Source organism: Empidonax traillii, unplaced genomic scaffold, assembly GCF_003031625.1.
Source record: "Empidonax traillii isolate 1590-97213 ecotype Southwest subspecies unplaced genomic scaffold, ASM303162v1 scaffold522:size797397, whole genome shotgun sequence".
Taxonomy (NCBI): Eukaryota; Metazoa; Chordata; class Aves; order Passeriformes; family Tyrannidae; genus Empidonax; species Empidonax traillii.
Genome location: NW_020955715.1, coordinates 521,212 through 535,890, shown reverse-complemented (window position 1 = coordinate 535,890; position 14,679 = coordinate 521,212).

The window sequence follows — 14,679 nt, the reverse complement described above, 5'->3', positions numbered from 1 at the left end:
TTGTGCTTTATTTACAGCGTGCTGACAATACATCTTTCCCAACCAATCTTTTTAACACTTAAATCCTCTTTGATTTTAGGATGAGTTTTGGAAATAATTAGCCATATGTAAAATATACTAAGCGTATATAGCTATATTCCATATTATAGGTATAGACAGTCTTAAATCCAGGCAGAAGGGTTAATATAAAATAGATACATTTAGAGAGTAATGTATTTGTAGAAAAGCTCCTATACTTAACTCTCTTCCCCCCAGTATCCTGATATTAAAGAACATCTTTTAGAATGGTTTCTTTTGGTTGGTTTTTTTTTTTTTTTTGGTGTCCACAACTTCAAAAAACTAGACAAACAAAAAATTTCTTAAAACCCACTACTTGAACAACTTGAGGTTTGAAAAAGGTGGTTTGCAGAGTTTCTAATATATCCAGGGAAAGGGTAAGAGGTGACTTGATTGCAGCCTACAATTACTTACAATGAGAAGATTTCTGATTGCAAATAGCCCTTTAATTTAACAAATGAAGCATAACGAGATCCAATATTTGAAGGTGGAAGCTAGATGATTGATATTAGACTATGTGCGTATTTTTATCAGTGAATCTAATCAACTATTTGGGCTATTTACCTAGGGAAGTATTTGGTTCTTCATCACTGAGAACTTTAAATGAAAATTGTATGTTCCTGAAAGATATGTAATAGCTCAAGCGGAAATTATAGACTTTATGCAGGAAACACTTGAAAGAATTCTGTCTTGTATTATGCTGTAGTTCTGACTAGTTGATTATTATGGCCTCTTCCAGCCCTAAAAGTTGAGTGAAATTTAGTTCCATTAAAATCAGGATGAAATTTGTCACTGTCTGGAATCAGGATTTCACAATCTGAGTTTACACTAGACTACTTTACAGACTCAAATAACACAGTAAAGATACCTTCAAGTATGCAAAAAATCTAATCATATTTAATTGTCTTCAACACTTCTAGGGTGATGTAAAAAAGCGTTAAGTGTGATACAAATCAGACATCGCTAATAACTATAAATTAATATTCTTAAAAACCGGGGTTGAAAGATTGTGTTTAAACTAGTCTTTTACCATGAAATTTGAAGAGGTACATGCTTGCCAGTTGCAAAGTGTTGCTGATTGCAAGTTAAGACTGACACAGATTTAAATCAATAGAAGAAAAGCAACTGCTGCCTCTTCCTTGTGCTGCCTGCCTTGGACAATATAGAGGAACCTTAATGTAGCATAATATTGTTCTTTTCTCATCTGTAATGAAACAGTAACTAAGCCACTGTCAGAAGGCTGTGATAAAAAGTGTATGTGGTACAGTGACATTAATAATTAGATGTATTAAGAAACTTCAATATAAATTAAAGATTTAGATTTAGGATTTTCATTACTGCAAGCAATAAATTATACAGTTATTTTAAAAAAAATCAGGGATACAGACAAGCCAATCTGAGTTACACTGCTTCCCTTTTCTCTTCGTATGAAAATAAAAGGATATGCAGTGGAGTGAAGAGGAAAACCACAGATAATTTAAAAAAATAAAAAACAAAAAGCAAAGAACTCACCACTCAGAGAGACCACAGTGCTTAAAAGAGTTAAGTATTATGTCTGGTTTGTGTATTTAGATTTTTGGTAAGATGGGGTAAATTTTTTAAAGTTCTGTGTTACTAAGTTAATAAGCTATATATGTCACTGTTCCTGCATCATATTTATCTACACAATACCTTGAAGAATGGGATAAAGCTATTATCTCCCATTCTGCAAAGAGCCATAAACTGAATACCCCAAGGATTTCAGCTCCTGATCTCAGACTTGGTCAAGGGACACCCAGAAGCATCTGTGAGGATGTCAGTAGTGTTATGCATCCAGCAACTGAGCAAGCAGTTCAGCCACAGAGACTGAGAAACTAAACACTGTAATTGTTCAACATCAGTACTTGGCTGAATATGACTCTCCTTAGAAAACAGCATGAATGTCTCATCTCAGCTGCAGGCATCTTACAGCCAGCAGTGTTGACACATGGATTGCAGGATAAAGAACATGTGATTTAGCCCCCCTTTGTTTTGCGGTCTGGTACAGACACAGACATAGTGGCAGTAAGTCTACCTCTTGTTAAAGGATGAGAAGCATTGTAGGTATTGCAGGAATTAATTCATCAGATGGATTAATGACCAGATTAATCAGACAGAGAAAAAACAGCCTCTTTATCCACCTCAAAGGCATTAAAAGCTAAGCTATAGAATAGATGCATAATGCAGAAGGATGAGGCATATTTTGTGAGAAAAACAAAGTGTGGGTGCCTATATCTCAAAGAGTTCAGGGGCAGGCACCCTGTGTGGGATGAGGCCCTCAGACTCTAAGGTACAATGAGTAAGAACACATTAGTATGGCATTTCGGGCTGCCTTTGTACCACCCCATACACAGCACATCACTTTCCTGCAACCTCTTCTGTAGTTGAATCCACTTAATCAACAGAGGAAATTATGCTTTATGGTCAGATGCCTTTTATCCGCCTTTTTGGTGCAAAGTCCTTAAATGTCTGTCATAGCAGGAATGTCAGTGCAGGCTTCCTAAATCTTAGGCAGGCACTCCAGCATTTCATCTTATGAGATTTAAAATCTTTACAGGTAAAAATAACAACTTTCAGCATGTCCTTTAGGAACAGATTACATGCTACCTGTGAGATTTCTTGAACTGACTTATCTAATACTGGAAGTACATGGGTCAAGAAGATAGCAGACTAGTCTTTTGTCTCTTTGTGAAGATAAGTCTAATTTTAAAATACAAATAACTTAAAGACATTTGTATGCATAATCTGCATATCATTCTAAATGTTTCATTATTAAAAAAGCCTCAGGTAAGAGAGATTACAAAGTCCTACTGAACTATTGCAATGAATATGACTTATTTATTATTAAATGGATATTAATGGACTATAGAGATGGTAAATACATTTTACATAAAAATCATTTAGGCAAAGGGAAAGACAACATGCTAATTTCTAACTTGAAAAATTCTTCCTTTCACATCTTAGCTACTTCACTTCCTTTTATATTGATTTTGCATTTCCAGACAATGAGATTATATTTTGAAGCATTCAAACAGCAGAGCATAAGGACAAGGCTATAACAAAACAATTAGATCCATATAAATGAGTCTCTACAGACTTCAGTAAAGCATTACTCTTGACCCAGAAAGTTATCAAATTTCTTCTTCCCCCTCCATCCATCACAGCAGGTGGTGTGGAAGGGTATTAAAAAAGCAGATAAGTTTTAGTCCACCAGAGAAGAAATAATTTTGATGAACCATGCTGAAACAACCTCTTAAAAAGAAAAAAGGTTTCAGTGATGCTGTCAAATAATTCTTTAACAAGTGTGTCGTTGGGCTGCAACTGTTACTAACAAAAGAAAGAAGAGGTAACATTAAACATAACAGTAACCGCTATAACAATTACAAGACGAAGTCCTGATGGAAAACATTTGTGTCAGTATTTCCTGTATTCTCGTGTATGCTCGTGCACTTGAGCAATTGAAAATGCAGCAGGAATGTAAACTATACAGAGGAACTCATCTGGATAAAAATGAGATCGTGAGTACTTAAACACAAAACTGAACCATGTGCAATCCAAAACAATTTTACAAAATCTAAATTTGTTATTGAAGGTGTAAAAGTTTCACGTAGCTCTGCATCTCCTTGTTCTCTGCAAGACATGCCAAGGAACAAAGATAGGGCAGACACAGGAAGTGAAGAAGGACTCAGAAAAACTGACAGAGGCTATTTCCCTGAAACAAAGCCTTGTCTGTACGAAATGTCTGCTTCAAAACCAAAACATTTTGGACTGGCAGGGTGAACAGAGCATAAACTGAATGCAGGGACAAGAGGAACCTGCACTACACTATTTCATATAGTGGAAAAGCATGAAGGGCAGTCCAGAAAGAGATGCTTCAGTCTAGTTTTTTGTTTGTTTGTTTGTTGTTGTTTTGTTTGTTTGTTTGTTTTTTCAAATTTACAGCCACAGGTTTCTATACAAAGAAACAAGATCAACAGTTTCCAAATCACTCGATTTTTTTCTCATTTAAGTATTTTACTCTAGTCAAATAAGTCTTTGTGTTGTTTATTAAAATAATAATAAAATCAATTTATTGTAAGGTATTCAGAGGACTTAGAAATTGAAAAAAGTCACAGAAAACATTGCCATTTCCTATATTTTCTTATACCTTCTCTCAGGTGACTGGTTACAGTTACACTGAAGAGGTATTAATTGTTTCCAGACATCCAAAGGACTGCTGAATAAGTAAACAGGTACTTGAGAAGCTGAAGAAGGATGCCAGAATTCTGTATGTAGGGTTTACATTGTATTTTCATCCCAGTTTGCAAATTTCTTTTTCTATATCTCTGCTTGCATAACTGCAAAAATAGAAGGAAGGGCATGACTTGCATTTCCTGGTCAAAGAAACTTTGTGTGAGTAGGGCTCATTTATTATAATTACCTCTGCATCACCCTGCCATTTGGTCTTCTATCTAGGGAAATGTTGGCTCCTTAGCATCAATTTTTGCTTCAGCTTTCTGCTGTATCCCAGCACCCCCACTACACCATGCAGCAACTAGTTTTGATGTGTAAGCCAACATATGGCCATTAAACTATTGGCTTCAATTACAAACCGAAGGACTCAGAAATGTGACTTATTAGCATGAAATTATTAAGTTCCTCCTAGAAATGTGGCTTTATATTTTCAGTCAAGCAAAACTACACAAAAAACTACTTACAAGATACAATTGTCTCAGATGATTCTGCTTTATTCCATTTATTGCCATAATATGGATACTGTTAAAAAGACCCATTTTTTTAATAAAAGTTTTATCACATTCAGATAATTTTAACCTCACATTTCTGTGCCTCTTCTTTAATATTTTGATAGATGTCATACCTTGTTTTTTTTTTAAAAAAAACAAACACACAACTTGCAAACTACAAATTCTGAATCTTCATATGTATACAATATGAGGTTTCATGCCAATTAATAAAAAAAAAAAAAGGCTATTGAAAGCCCTATACATTATTCTCAAGAAAGGAAATTTGGATGTACTTTGACCTCCTGTTGTGGTAAAAACTCACCTAGAGTTTTTTAATTGCTTGTTTAATAATGATATACCAAGGATGTTGTTTCCTGTAAGCTCTCATTTTGCTCTCTATTCTGTGTAATGAATCTTTCTTGTCAAGTTTACTATTTCCTCTTGGTATTTTCATTAACATTAGTCATTAAAACAAGATTGGGCAAAGTGGTGGAAAATCTACTCTAGGGAAAGACTTTATTTAGAAAGCACTACCAGAGCAGTTCAAAATGCTACAGTTACTTCCCTGTAAGGTTCAGTGTTTTGGATGATTAAAATAGATATTCACAATATTTGGAGAAAATAATATATTTTGCAAATAATGGAGGAAGTGGCACAGTATTCCAGATAGCCCTTGAAGCTTAACTCTAAGTTCCTAAAATGATAGAGAAATAGAGTGGAAGGAACTAAAAAATCCCCTAGCTCCTCCATGTCCCCAAAACAGGTTTAGCTATAATTACATATTTCTGATGGATATTGTCTTCATATATGTTTTAAAATATTTGCTACCTCCTACGTAATTAAAAAAAAATAAAAATATTACAAACCATAAATTAATGTCTTTCTCTATATGAAATATCTTTTATTTTTACTTGTAGCTAGTCCTAAACTCTTCCTCATCTAATGTATCTTGGAAATAATTACCTGCTCCCTTTTTATAGGACATAATGAATTCATATGATGAAAACATGCTAGCAAAGATAGTTTGGTGGAAGAGTTAGATGTTAAGAACAACCCAGTTTGCTGCTCTGAAAAGGAAAAGAGAAAGAAGAAAATATTTTGTATTTTTATTTTCTAGTTTTCTTAACTTCTGCATAGATTGCGACTGAGACAAAATGGGGTTTGGCATAAATTTTCCAGTGGCTTTCATTTATGATAAGCTGATGCAAAATAAATTCTAAGCAGAAAAATCTATTTTGATACTAGTTACTTCCCAATACTTCACAGACATTTCTGTCTCATAGCAAGACCTCTCCCTCTGTTTAAAAAATACTTCCCTGAATTAATAATTTTCAATAATGTATCACTTAGAATAGAAAGTTGGTCATACATATGAATGGAAGATGTTTTGTATTGGAAAGAAAATTAAGTGCTGCATACTTTGCCAGAAATAACTGCCTCTGCCTTTGCCTCTCCTCCTCCTCTGAAGTAGATTTATTATTGCCATTATTCATTCCTGTATGTTGTCCTAGGGAACACTTTTATGTGGAAATGTCACTTATTTTCAGATGCCAGTAACTTAAATTGCTTTACAGTTTCATTAAAAACCACCATTGCTGCTGGCTGCTCAGCAGACATCTCAGCTAGTAAGCTCTGATGTGCTCTTTACAGCTAAGTTGAGAGGCAGTTTTAACTTGTGCTTTCCAGTTTCTCTATAAATAAGACACATTTAAGAGCTAAATGGTCCTGTCTTCTGTTCTTCATTACCAGGCAATGAGTACCTGCCGTTTTCAGAACACTGCAGGACTAAGGGCGTTTTCAGTTTCTTACATTTCTAATCCCATCATGACAGCCTGTGGCTGTCAGTGTGCACTGTGCTCTCTTAGGCTAGACCTAAGTGCTAGTGTGGCTGCTATCTCTCTAGTACCTTACACCAACCAGCTTACTATGCGACTCTGAGTACTTTCCCATTCTGTCACAACAATGTAAAACTTTTTTTTTTTTGGTCTGTATCCTAGAAAACAGGGATGACAAGACATACCTCTGACAGTTAGCTTGTCACCTGATTGGTTTCTGTGTTAAAATTTATACCAAAATAGACAACATGCTCCTTTTAGTTCATCTGCAGTAACAATTGTCTTATTGGTTTATAACTGTCATTCTAGAAAGAAAAAGGCAGTTTACCTATTTCCAAATGTAACCCGATCTTACACTTTCAAGTGTTAGGTTAGACTTCAGCCCAAACTCTACTTAAATAATTCTTTTTTGTTATTAATTCATGCACTATTGATTTACAGAAAGGGGTATTGACTAAGAGGGAAGAAGCCTTCAGGATTACCAAATACTAATTCCTGTTAGAAATTAAATTTTATTCTTATGGATTGAAGTCTGGTTTAATAGACAAATCAAACATTTCTATTTTTAGATGATGCGGTATGCAGACCACAAGTCCTGTCAGGAAAATTACCGGAGTAAATTGTAGACTCAGTCTTCTTCATCAGTAGATTCTGATTTTGGTCCTTGAAAGCCTGAGAGCACATACATGTATGAAATACATGGGGAAGTGTGTTTTATTTATTTGGGGTTTTATTTTTTTAATTTTTTCCCACTGGCTTTAAATAATCGGATTATCATGGGTTAAAATGGGTGGAGAGTTTTGGGTTTCTTTTTTATTCCTTATATAGTTCTGTGGACATCGTAAGCTGTCAGTGAATTTATTTTGAAAACAAACAAATCCCATAGCCAGAAAACAAATACTACTTCCAGATAAAATGTTTCAAGACTGAAACTTCTTGCAATAAAAGCATTTCAGCTGTTCTTGCGCCTGACTGAGATGAAATCAATTGAGCCTGTGAATCAGCAAACTCTTTGTATGCAGAGACATTGTATGACTTGGCTTGTCATCTCTCCATCTGCTAGGTGGTTAAAAGTCTACTAAGCAGCTTGAGTAATACAAGTAAAGAGGGAATCCAGAGTCTTTGCAAAAAAAGACTTTGTCAGTGTCATGCAGCTTATATTCAGTTAATGTAAGAAATGAACAAATCTCTCACATGTTTTAATTATACCATAAATTAAATGTATTTGCTTTGTTAAGTCATGTAAAGAATATGATGGCAGATGCTGAGGAATGGAAGCAGTAAAGCAACATTGGTCATTGCCTGTTTTTCAATACATATTGTGCCATGCTGTGTCATCCTGGTCTTCCAAAGTGTGTGTTAAGTGGGATACAGTGAGTCAAAAATTAAAGGGAACACAGAGGAGGACAACATTACAGGAACAGGATCACAAATCATATTGCAAGATCCAGAGACTTTTGGAAAATAACAACAATAGCAACCTGATCTTACATATGTTTCATAATATCATTCTCATTTTTCCTGTTTTATAAGTGATTAACTTGAGCCATAAAGCACTGAAGTAACAATGAGTAGACAAGACTTCATTGTGTTGTGCATCCAACAGAAGTTTAGCAGCTAAATCCATTGTAGGCGACATATATTTATATTGTAATAATCTAAATAATCTAAAATAAAAAGAGAACATTGTTGTGGCACAACTAACACCACCAGCCAGAATCTGGGCAGAATCAAGGAAGACTACCAAGCCCTTAGGGTTCAAGTGATTTTAAAAACCACAAGAAAGTGTTCTTCAGGAGTGTAAACAACAAGCAGAAACAGAAGGAAAATAGTGGTTTGCAGTTAAACAGGCAAGGTGAATTAGTCACCAGCAATGCTGGAAAGGAAGAGGTTCCCAACACTTTCTTCACCTCCATCCTTACCAGCACTGCTAGGTGCCCAGGTCACAGGAGCTTGACTTTTACAAATCGAAGGGTCCTGGCACTGTTCACCTGAAGGGTGTCAGGAGAGCTGCTGATGTCACTGAAAGGAATTGTGCAGATCAGGAGAAATCTCAGAAAACTGGAGAAAGGCTAGTGTCACTCCCATCTATAAGAAGGGCTTAAATGAGGATTCAGGAAAATATATGCCCATCAGTCTTACTTCTGTCCTTGGGAAGTTACGGAATGAATCCTCCTGGATTCATCTCACAAGTCAGATGAAGCATATGATCATGAAAATCAGCACAGATTCACCAAGGGCAAACTGTGCTTTACAAAGCTGATTGCCCTCTACAATGGAGTAAACAGATTGGTGGATGTGGGGTGAATGGTGAAAATTGTCTGCCTGGATTTCTCCAAGATTTTGATGCAATTTCCCACAGCCTGCTCCTAGAGAAATTGATTTGTTGCAGTCTAAACAAGTGGTCCATGCAGTGGGTGAGGAACTGGATGACCACATCCAGAGGGGAGTGGTAAGGAGTCCCTTTTCTTACAGACAACCTCTCACAAGTGGGATCCTCCAGGGATTGAGATCAGGCCCAACACTGTTTAATAACTTCAGAAGAGATCTAGAAGGTGGGATCAAGTGTATCCTGATGAAGTTTGTTGATGATACCAAACTGAGCAGGGAAGTGGGCACTTCAGAATGGAGAGCCACGGTGAAAGAAGACCTGGATAGACCAGAAGAGTGGGCTAGCAAGAACCTTATGAAGGTCTGAAATTATGAACCTTACACAAGGACAAGGTCTAGCACCTAAGAAAACATAATCCAGAGATGCAGCAAAGGCTGGGATCTACACAGCTTGGGACCAGCTCCGTGGAAAGTGAACTGGGGGTCCTGGGGATTAGCAAACTCAATATGAGTGAACAGTGTGTTGCTGCAGCAAAAGATTCCAGTGGGATGCTGGGTTACTTCAACAAGGGTATCATCATAAAGAAGTCATTATCCCATTCTACTCAGTGCTTGTCAGGCCACGCATGGAATACTATGTTCAGTTTTGATCCCTGTTATGAAAAAAAGATGTGAACAGGCTGGAGAGGTTCCAGAGAAGGGCCACAAAGGTGATCAAAGAATGGGGAAGTCTGCATGTGAGGAAATGCTGAGACAACTGGGTTTGTTCAACCTTGAGAAAAGAAGGCATAGGGAAGACCTTATCACAATGTGCCACTATTTAAAGTGTGGCTACAAAGATGGAGACTTCCTTTTTACAAAAAGTCACAGGGAAATGTAATGGGTCCAAGTTACTCCTGGGGGTATTCCAATTAGACACCAGAGTAACATTTTTCACAATAAGAAGAATCAGCTGTTGGAATAACGTTCCCAGGGAAATGGTGGATTCCCCAACAATGGTCACTTCTAAGAGCCAGCTGGAAGGGTGTTAAGCCATCTTGTCTAGACCATGCTTTTGACGGGAAAGTTTGGAGCAGGTAATCCTTGAGGCCCCCTTCTAACCTGGTATTCTATGACTCTGTGAAACAACTCTTTGAATTGGATTCAATATTATTAATCACATGCTGCACATTGTCTTTCAAGGTGATTTTCAGCCTCAATGAAGCCATTTCTGTGACTTTAAACCTACTTCTTTCTGCTACCCTATTTTTAATAAAAAGGAATTGTAGGCTCCTTGACATGTTTTTGTGGAAATGCCTTTGACATCTCTTCTTAAGGTGAACTGTAGATATATTTTATTCATGTTGACTTCTTCCTACAAACACATTTTAAAAACAACTGACCTCTTTTCTTGCCTTTTAGTGGCAGTTTCCTAGCACCTGCCATTTTTATAATGTTGTACAAGGCTTGTCTTTGTTCATTTGTGTTTGTACACCGTAGACTAAGTTCACCTTACAGTCAGAAATAAAAAATAAGCATGATTATCCTCGGCTTATTGGATACCTCTTTAAGTAAACAAAAACATGCATGAAATAATTGACCCATTTTTCTTCTAGCATATCAGAGTAGACTAGGAGTAGCTCCACAGAGATTTGTGAAACGATGTTAACATAAAAGGATAATGAAGATGGATGCGGTGCAGACTTTGATTTTGAAGCTATTCCACAATGCTTAATAGTAGAGAAGACAATCCCTGAGGTCCCTTCTGGATGCTTCTACAAAACCAGTATACTCAGTAGGTATCACTAAAAGGAAACAACTCTGACTGAGACAGAAAACTAATATGAGCGCTTTCTGGTGAATATAGCTCGAAATCATATCACATATTGCCCAGATTTTAAAGGGACTCTCTTTAACATTCCTGTGTAAATTCCTGTAAATATAACATTAAAGAGAGTTTATGTAAGGCTTATGAGATGGATCATACAGTTTCATTAGAAACTGTTATTTGCTCTTATTTTTGGACTTCCTGCTTCTTGCTTTTATCATTCTCAAAGATAGTTTGCTAAATGTTTCTCTGATTTCTTTCCTATCATCATGCAGATTCACCAATGTAGTATATTTTTAATCTGTGATTATCCTGTTACAAAATATTAAAAGCCAAGAAAAGGATCTGAGTGTCAGTTTACAGACTTAGATGAGCTTGAGATTTTAAGAGCAATACCGGTAAAAAAGTACCTCTATCCTTCATAATGATGGTCAAAGAACTAAATCTTACAATATGCTACGCATGGTGATCTATATCAAAGAAAATGGTACAGAAAGCTGATGATTGTCTTTAATCTCCTCACATAACTACTACAGTGCCTAACATTTCCAGGATTGGAATAGGCAAAAGTTATCATTCTTCATATTTAATTTTTAAAACTGCAGTTAAAGAGGAAAAACTCCCATATAGTGAGAGGACTAAGTTTGTTCCACTTCATTGCTATTCAGGATTACATCACATCTTCCAAAATGGCAGAATTGCAGTCCTATTATATGAAAGTGCCTTTACCTGCACTTGAATAATAATACTTTCTATTTCATAAAAGGATAATGTTTTATACAAATAGTGCCAAACATGGTAGAAACAGAAACTCTTTCTCATTCTAAAGAACAGTCCCATCTCTGGAAGGAACTGTTAGCTGTGAAACAAACATATTTATCCTGGCATGCCAAAAGTAAGGAAAATTAAGTTCCTCAAGATTTGTTAATTTATTTTGTATTAAAATATCAACAAGGAAGATAGGAAGAAGATTTTTTTTTCTTTGAAGTAGATCACATGAGAGAAAACAGAAACAGGACTTGTACAGAAAATCAATGCAACAAATTTCTCACTGTTAAAAAACTTTAGGGACAGAGAGTGGAAGTGATGTTCAATAAAATTTCCATTTTAACTGTGAAAAACCTTAGTAAGTGGCTTAAACAGCAACGTGACTTAAACTTCTGGCAACATCTGACCTACAGAATGACCTACAGGTCAATTCAACCTGCAGAAGGATCAAGAAAGCTTTTTACCTTCTTAGTTTAAAAACAAACAAACAAACAAAAACCCACCAAAAATGCAGTCTGAGATGGTTATGCAGTAGTAGTTGACTTGAAAATCTCAAGATAATTTTTGTTGAATAATAGACAAAATCATAATAATTTTCTTTTAGAAGCTTTGATTTCAGTGTTTGTGATACCCTAAGGGACTTGATTACTGTAATGATTTCCTCTAATTAATACAAAAAGGTGTCTTGTAGGGTTTGTGGGGTTTTTTTTTGTTTGTTTCTTTGTTTTTTTAAATAGAGGAATTATCTTTTCTGACAAAAGGAATTCTCAAAACAGACCCAGTTCAACCCCTGCTAATTAAGAAACAAATTAGGCAAGTACATAGCCGTTATATGAACACAGAGCAAGGGAAATTATGTGTAATCCTTTCCTCAAAGATTTTCTCCTCCAACCTTGGGAGGAGATAGGTAGTTCCTAAGTCAAGACCGCAGGGACAAGAGGTTGCCCTGGCTGCCGGGCAGCGTTTTGCCTTCCCTTGCCCTGGCTTTCCCCGGGGCTCTCACCCGTCCTCCCGCCCGTGGCTGAGGGGCTCAGCCGTGCCCTGCGCTGGGGCCGTTGGAGCCGCTGGGACCGGCGGTGTCCGGGCAGGGCAGCCCTGGATGCTCCACACAAGGACAGCCCGGCATAGCCCCCAGTGCTGCCGCCACCCCCGGGGCACCTGGGCCCGCCATGGATGCAAAAGCACGAAATAAGTAAACATTTATTGTTCTGCTTAGCAGGTATTTTTGGTAGATGAAATATCCTAGTATCCAGATTCTCAGAAGCCACATTATTATAGACCTATCAAAAAAATCTGTAAACAAACTTTCTGCATTCACAATTGCACAGCTATAGTTATCCCTTCTTTCTTTTAAAGGTAATAATTTCTATTATTTCTTACTATTATTTCATTAAATTACAGTATTTTCACTGTAAAATAACAAAGGCAATGAAGAGACCACATGAAAGAGGAGATCAATAAAAGAGGCTCATCATAAATCTGTAAATAAAACAATGTCGTGGGGAAAATATCCCTGCTTGAAAAGTACACTGATGCAACCAGCAATGAAAACAATAGATATATTAGGATCAACAATACTACCGCTTACAATCAATATGCAAATGCAATTTCTGTGCTCAAACAGGAGTACCTTGTGGAGCAGAATACTTATGAACTCACATGATTAGGCACAGCTTGTGTAAAGCTGACCACTTCCATTAAAGAGGCAATATGAAATGATAGCAGGGTACATGCAGGATCCACGTTTGTCTCTTAAATTTGGAACCTTATATATATAAAATCAAGCTGAAATCTCAAGATGCCAGACTCTGATATTCAAAAACCATTATTGGCAGTTGCTTCAAAAGTAATTTTATGATCTTACAAGCCATTTGATTCTAATGCAGTAATATAGTTTGGAGTTTGTTTTTCTGTGTTTTGTTTGTTTGTTTATTTTGTGTGGGTTTTGTTTGATTGGTTTGGTTTGTTATGTTTTTATGTGGGATTTTTTTGTTTATTTTTTTCTTCTTTTCCCAGATGGTTTATCATTCCAAGATTTCAGTGCCCATAGAGGCTGAACTTTGCTCTGAAGACATGAGGCCTAAAAAGCTTTCATTAAGAATTAAAGAAAAAACTAAGTGAAAAAAGGCTAAGATTATTCCACATCACAGTATTCGGGAATTCAAGATAAACATATAACATCATGAAGATTCTAGAAGAATTGTGAGGGCTGGAGACACTGGAAGCTTGATATATTTGAACTGACTCAAATAATACACTTACCAAGGAGGAAAAGGAAGACAACAGATTCTGATTTTCCTTTTGAGAAGGTATTTCTGTCAGTTGTAACATAAGATCTTACACATCATGTCATATTAGTGATACCCACTTCACCTTCTGTTTCCACAAAGCTTTTTGCTCAGGCTTCAGTTGGTGTTACATATGAAACACACAAAATAATTTTTTATCCATCTGGCAGTGACAAGAGACTATTCAACCTAAGAGGTCCAGAGCAGAAATTACAGAGTAGAAAACAAATAGAGCATTTAGAATGTTGTGTTTTCTCTGGGAACTATACAAAACCTGCCTAAAATTGAAGGTTACCTGCACATTTCTGTAAACTCTCTTCACTTAGACAATTTAATCACTTATGAGCACTTGCCAAGCCAAGAAAACACATTTGATATTCCTTTCGTGATGTCTCTGACAGTGCAATCTCATTTTCCATTATATCAAGACAGTCTGCTGCTCTCTGGGATATTAGGGTCTCCTTCAGTTCTGCATTCGTTCCTCTCTAGTTTCTGATGTGTTTGCAATTTTACAGTTGTGTAAATGTTATCTTGAAATTCTCTCAAGCAGAAAGTGCAGCATGCAAAGCCGGTAGCAATACTATGGCACTGTAACCTTACAATTCCCATTCCTAAGTAGTTCCCTCAACCAAAGTAAAGAGTTGTAAAGAAACAAAACCAGAAGAATTTATTTATTAAAATTACATGTTAAATTTTTATTGAGAGATATTTTAAGAAAAAGGGGAATATAAGCTGCTTTTAAAGGAAAGAAAACCAGCTATTTTTCTAATTCCAAAGTGTTCCATTAAATAAAAGCTATAAACTTTTGACTGAGGAATAAGAAAGTTAGTTCATTGCTCTGTTCTCAATAA